This window comes from Castanea sativa, chromosome 8, assembly GCF_040712315.1.
Source record: "Castanea sativa cultivar Marrone di Chiusa Pesio chromosome 8, ASM4071231v1".
In the NCBI taxonomy this organism is placed as follows: Eukaryota; Viridiplantae; Streptophyta; class Magnoliopsida; order Fagales; family Fagaceae; genus Castanea; species Castanea sativa.
Window position 1 is genome coordinate 10,089,023 of NC_134020.1, and position 6,588 is coordinate 10,095,610.

A 6,588-nucleotide genomic window follows, 5' to 3' on the forward strand; every position below is an offset into this window, starting at 1 on the left:
CAGATTTGGGATAAAAGGAGATTTGGGGAGACACTTAGATTGGGTAAAATCTCATATTTGTTTAAGAATATGTGAGAAAATGATTATGAAATAAGAAATATCTCTTGGTTTGGGCAAGGAGCTGAACTAGGCTTTGGAGGAGGAGAGAGAGAGAGAGAGAGAGAGAGAGAGAGAGAGGAAATTGCAGCTCTGCCGCTACTTCTTCTTCAAAGTGTGAGAGAGATATTTGAGCAATTTGTTTAGAACTTTTAGATAAGGAGAGGAGAGGCTATCTTTTTAAAAAGTTTGGTATATATATGGTTGGATGTCCTTTGGCCACGTTGATGGTTAGGTGGGAGAGGCATACCATTTTGTTATATGGCTTACGTGGGTTTGAGACTTGAGTGGTCAATCTAAGGCAAATAATTATTTGCACTTCGTAAACAATGGAAAGGTTATTACAATATTCAAGACAAGTATAAAATATTTTTATAATAAATATAATATTTTTAGAAGAAATATTTAGGTGTGAAATTATATTAACATAGATAAATATTTTTTAAATTAAATAATGATTTTGTTAAAAATACTAAAAATTATATATGATTATAAAACTTTAAAAACCATAACCTTTTTTTATTTGGAAGTTTGTTTAGGTTAACTTCTTTTTCTTCCTCTAAAAAAATGATAATTTATTTTTCTTTTAATTTGAGTTAAATTTAACATAAAGATACTTCTAAAATTTTATATCTTTTTTAGTAAATATCAGTAGCTATATTCTTATTTATATAATTTTATTATTTTTTTGTAATTATTTATTTATTAATTAAATTATTTATGACATCACCGATTGGACCATAGGTCGGACCCTGGTCAGACCAAAAAACCGAAAACCAGTCCTTTTTCCAATTCTTTCACCAAATTGGTATTTAAAACCATGACCTTAAGACATTCATTTAAATGATAATGAAATGTGTTACTTCATAAAGAAAATGACTTTTTATATTCCATAATTGAGATGTTAACACTGGACAATAATAGTACGACTTGATACAATAAACAACTATAATATTAATAATTATTATCGCCATATATATAAAAGCAGAGATCTCATGTGGGAGAGCATAAGATTTTGTTATGTGGTGCATTCTTTAAAGAGAATTGAAATATTCTTAAGTCTCATTAGAGATAAGAACAAATTTAAAAATATAGACTCTTTATTTCCTTTGGTTCAATATTTCAAGACTACTATTTGTTGCATTTGGTTCAATGTTTCAAGACTACTATTTGTTTGATTTGGTTCAATATTTCAAGATTTTTCCTCTCTCTTACACACGCAAAACTCTTTGCATTTTCATTTATCCTTTTCACTTCTATACCTTTATATGCACATGCCTACAACCCTTATGCCATCCCATCTCATATACACCTAGACAAAAAACAATGTCATTTACCTTCAACCTTTCAACGACACCTACATAACTCCAATATTGTTGTACCATTTGATTCTAGTCTGTATGTTTAGGCTATGACCAATGAAGGGGGCTTGTGTTTTTTATTCAATGACGGTAGTTTACAATTTTAATGTTGATATCAGACGTTGTGGATTTTGTGAAGGTTGTGATTTACTTTAAGTCTTTGAGTGTTTAGGATTTTGGTTTGGGAAAGTCATAAATGTATTTTGTTTTAGAACTCAAGAGAAAAAGAAAAAAGAAAAAAAAAACTTCAAATTGATTATTTATGAAGTTAGTTAATTTTATTATTATTTTGTTTTAGAACTTATAATTTGTAGGTTTCTATGTAAGTTTTTTTTTTTTTTTTTTTATTGCTAATTTGTGTGGTACGAGCCATACTGATAAAAGTAAAATTTGATGATGATTTCAAATTTTGATACGAAAGCCCAACTAAAGGCAATTAAATTTTGATAAATAGATGTGTTTTTATCCAATTTCTCTTTGTTTAATCACGTTCTCTATATGTTGATATTTACAATTGAAATCCTTAATTTCATTGAAATAATAAATTGAGTGTTTAAGATTGGGGTCCCCACATTTGGTTGTGAGAATAGAGCAGTTAAGAAAGTGTTTGGAATGTTGCTTAAATTTATGAAATTTTAGGATATGAAAGTATTTAACGCTTTAAATTTTTATTTATAGATTTCAAAATCATTTAATCAGTTTTAAAAATAAAGTCTATTTTTAAAATTTTTTTTTTATTTATACAAGATAGAATTTCTACTCTAGACTAATCTAAGTGTATATGTGCGTAAAGCTCCCTCCTGGAGACTTGAACCCTGGCCCTTGCCCCCCACACCCCACAAGCATTTATACTTCTAGAGTGACAAGCACTTATAAAGTCTACTTTTAACGTTAAATATGAATTAATACAATATGAATCATTTAATTATTTTATAGTATTATACAATTTTAAAAAAAAAATAGAATATGAATAAAGAAAATCAAGTTTCAATATATTTAACAATATTGTGGACAAACATAAATATTTTTCCCTACATTCCAAATTGTTTGGCCTAGTTAGAAAAGCCCAATTATATAGGGAAACATTATTAACTATCTTATCTCTTTTTAAAAAGTTAGAAATTTCCTAAATTACCCTTAAACAAATTTATCAAAAAATTATTTAAGAAAAAAAAACATTTCTAGTATTGGCGCCAATTGCCAAGCAATTTTCAAAGTTATTGTAAATTTCAAATTCTATTAGTGTACTACTCTTACAATTTGCAAACCTAATCTGTAGTTGCTAAGCCTAATCCAAATTCAATCTTTATCTTTAAATCAAATTTTAAAATTTTTAATATGGTAGATTAGAAACTTTACTGGTGGCAAAACAATGACTTTAAAGGATTTCAAAATTTAGGTTTTTCTTTTTTTAATTTAAAAAAATGCTCCCACAAATAAATTAAGGGCATGAATGTTAATAAATTAATGGTGTTTAACTTTTCAAACATGACATAATTTTGGGATATCCAAAAATAGAATATCGGCCAAACAATTCAGGATGGAGGGAGTACAAAAAAAAAGGGTATTATATATAGGTCTTAATATACATAAAAATGATTTCAGATGAAAGTGTAGAAATGGAGGGGATTCCATTGGAATTCCTATCTAAATTTACAATAATGGAGCCGCTTAGATATTACATATATAACTAATTAATATCAGAGTCCGTGCATTGCGGAGGACATTATCTAGAAGTATTAAAGTTCAATCAAATTAGAGTACTTTTTATACAAATTGATGATGCACAAATTCGTCAGTGAGTCAATCGTTCACATGCGCAACGTCTAGAGGAACCTGAAGAACAAAAGGTGAAAAACCTACAAAGAGCACTAGTGGGGTGCCGACCAAGGACCCTCTAAAGGGTAAGTTAGTGATCGAATTGATGAGGGCTCAAGTTTACAAGATTTGTCCACAGTGGTCGTCCAGACAATCAAACCACGTCCATAGCCTAATTGCATCTAGAAAACCTTAAGAGGAAAGAAGCCCAACAATGGCATCATATATATGACCGATACCCATCCATTAATAACAATACCATCCAACCTCATTATGGTTGTCTAGGATTGACACAAGGGCATGGGCGATTAGAAGATACTTAGTGAATTCTATAAGAAAACTTCTCATAAGGTTCCATGTAATTAGACCATGATACACTACTCCTAAAACGTGGAGAGAATTCCCCATAATCCGCTCCACGTTTCCCATTTCCTTCATAACCACACACATCACCCATGATGGTGGTGGATTCGAAAAAGTAGACCTATTTCCAACTTTCTATAAAAGGAATACATCCTATTCACCCAAGGTAAGTTCTACTATTCACAGTTTCCCATCCTTGTGTTGTAGAGAGAAAACTGACTTAACCGTTGGAGGGTCCTTGGCTGGGTTACATCGGCCACCCTTGACAGTTCTTACTTTTATTTTCAGGACCAAAAAGCCACCACCCTAGTCCAAAGTATTTCAACCTACTAATTTTCGTACATCATCAGTTGGTGCCGTCTGTGAGGAATAATGAATAAAAAGTTTCTAAGTGTTAACTTCTTTGCTTTCCAAGACAAAAATGTTGCATGGTTCAGACTAGGTCAATGGCCACCAGTCCAGGACACCATGAGAGAGGGAATGCCTCTAGTCACCCAAACTATGCACAAGCACCCCCGATGACCATCCAATAACAGTTGCACTCCCTGGCAGCTGTGATGGAAAAATTGACACAACAGAATTGGGAGTCAACTAGAAAAGTTAATAGACAGCGTCAACACTAGCGTGGTGAAGAATGAGGAAAAAATTCATAAAATGAAGGGGCTGAGAACAATGCTGAAGGAGATTAGTCCAGAGGTATTGTTACTTGTAAGGTACCACATTTGGAGAGGGAGATGGATCAGATGAAAAAAGCCATGGAGGAAATGAAGGATTCCATGAGGAGAGTAAATCACATGGATGACCTCGTCCATGGGACTGATTCCCTGTTCATTGCGTCCATCACAAGTCACCCCCTGCCTTCTAAGTTCAAAATGCCTACCCTGGACTCATATGATGGGATGCGTGATCCTTGTGATCACATTGCCTCATTCAAGACAACCATGCATCTTCAAGGTGTACCAGATGAAATAATGTGTAGAGCATTTCCTATCACATTGAAACGCCTAGCCAGGGTATGGTTTGGTAAGCTACTACCAAATACCATAACCTCATTTTAGGAGTTAAATAAGTTGTTCGTCAATAACTTTGTTGGAGGTCAGAGGCAAAAGTGTTCCTCGTCTAGTTTGTTAAACATAGAGCAAAGGGAGAACAAGAGTCTATGGTCTTTTATTAGCTGCTTTAACAGAGAAACCTTGTTAGTGGATGAGATGGATGACAAGATCCTTTTGATAGCCTTCTACAATGGAGTCAATTAAGATTTGTTCATCCATAAGTTGTATGATCAAGAGCCATAGACAGTGACTGAGTTGACACATTTAACCCAAAGTTTCATGAATCCAGAGGACGCGATTATTGCTAAGAAAAAGAAGAAAGGTGAATGACTAGAGAATGGTTATATACATCATCTAGAGTAGGGTTCTTGTCTAAAGAAAGCCAAAGTAGGGGAGAAAAGGGATTGTGACAGAAAGAAGGCAAGGTTGTCCTTAGGATGATATTCCAACTACACTCCCCTGAATACTTCACTTGACCAAGTATTGATGCTAATTAAAGATGACCCGTCATTGAAATGGCCTGAGAGGATGAAAAAATATCGTAGCAAGCGGAACAAAAGAAAAAACTATTGTTTTCATTGAGACCATGGGCATGATACGGACGAGTGTTATGACTTAAAGTAGTAGATTGAAGTTCTTATTAAACAAGGGAAGTTGAAAAATTTCCTTGGATGAGATCATAAGGATGAAAAGTAGCTAATGAAAGGAAAAGCAAAAGAATTGGTGCGTCAACCACTAGGAGAAAATAAGGATCATTGTTGGAGGTCCATCAATTGCAAGCTCGTCCAAGGTCAAGAAAACCAACCTGCGAATAGTCCAAAATGTTCAATTTTTTGGACAACCACCAAGGATGGTTAGGGAAGACGAGCCTGCCATTGTTTTCTCGAACGAAGATGCAAGACGACTACACCATCCTCATGATGATGCAATTTTCATCAGTTTGGCAATTGCAAATTATACCACTAGAAGGGTGTTAATAGACAATTGAAGTTCAATAGATATCCTGTACTATCTAGCTTTCCAGCAAATGAGAATTAACAGGAGCTACTTCGTCTAGTGAACGTGCCGTTAATCGAATTTGGAGGAATGAAGGTCTTGCTAGTAGGCACTATCTCCTTACCAGTCGTGGTTGGCTCTTATCCACGGTAGATAAATAAGGAAGTGAATTTCTTTGTTGTGGATTGCTCATCCTCATATAATGTCATCATTGGAAGAACAACTTTGAATAGTTGGAGGGCAGCAACATCGACCTACCACTTGTCTGTCAAGTTCCTAACGGAGTATGGCATTGGGGAAGTACAAGGAGATCAATTAGTTGCTAGAGAATATTACTTGGTAGTGTTGGTCATGGATGAGTAGACGCATACAATGAATATTAAAGAAAGAAGAACGTTGGCTGAACTGACTGAAGTATTGGAAAATTTACCCTTGGACGAGTCCAACCCCGATAAGTTTACCAGGATTGGGACAAGCATGGAAGAAAAGACGAAGCATGATCTTGTCAGATTCCTCAAAAAGAGCATGGATGTTTTTGCTTGGAGCCATGAAGACATGCTTGAGATTGACCCAAGTGTAATTCCTCATTGACTAAACATGTCTCCATCGTACAAGCCCGTCCGTCAGAAGAAGAGAGTATTTGCCCCAGAATGAGATAATAACATCAAAGAAGAAGTTCAAAAGTTGGTAACTGCAAATTTCATCTGTAAAGTCTACTTTCTTGATTGGCTAGCTAATGTGGTGATGGTAAAAAAAGCTAATGGCAAATGGAGGATGTGTGTGGATTTCACAGATTTAAACAAGGCGTGCCCAAGGATAACTGTCCTCTTCCACGCATTGACCAGCTGGTGGACTCAACAGTTGGACATCAACTGCTAAGTTTCATGGATGCATTCTCAGGG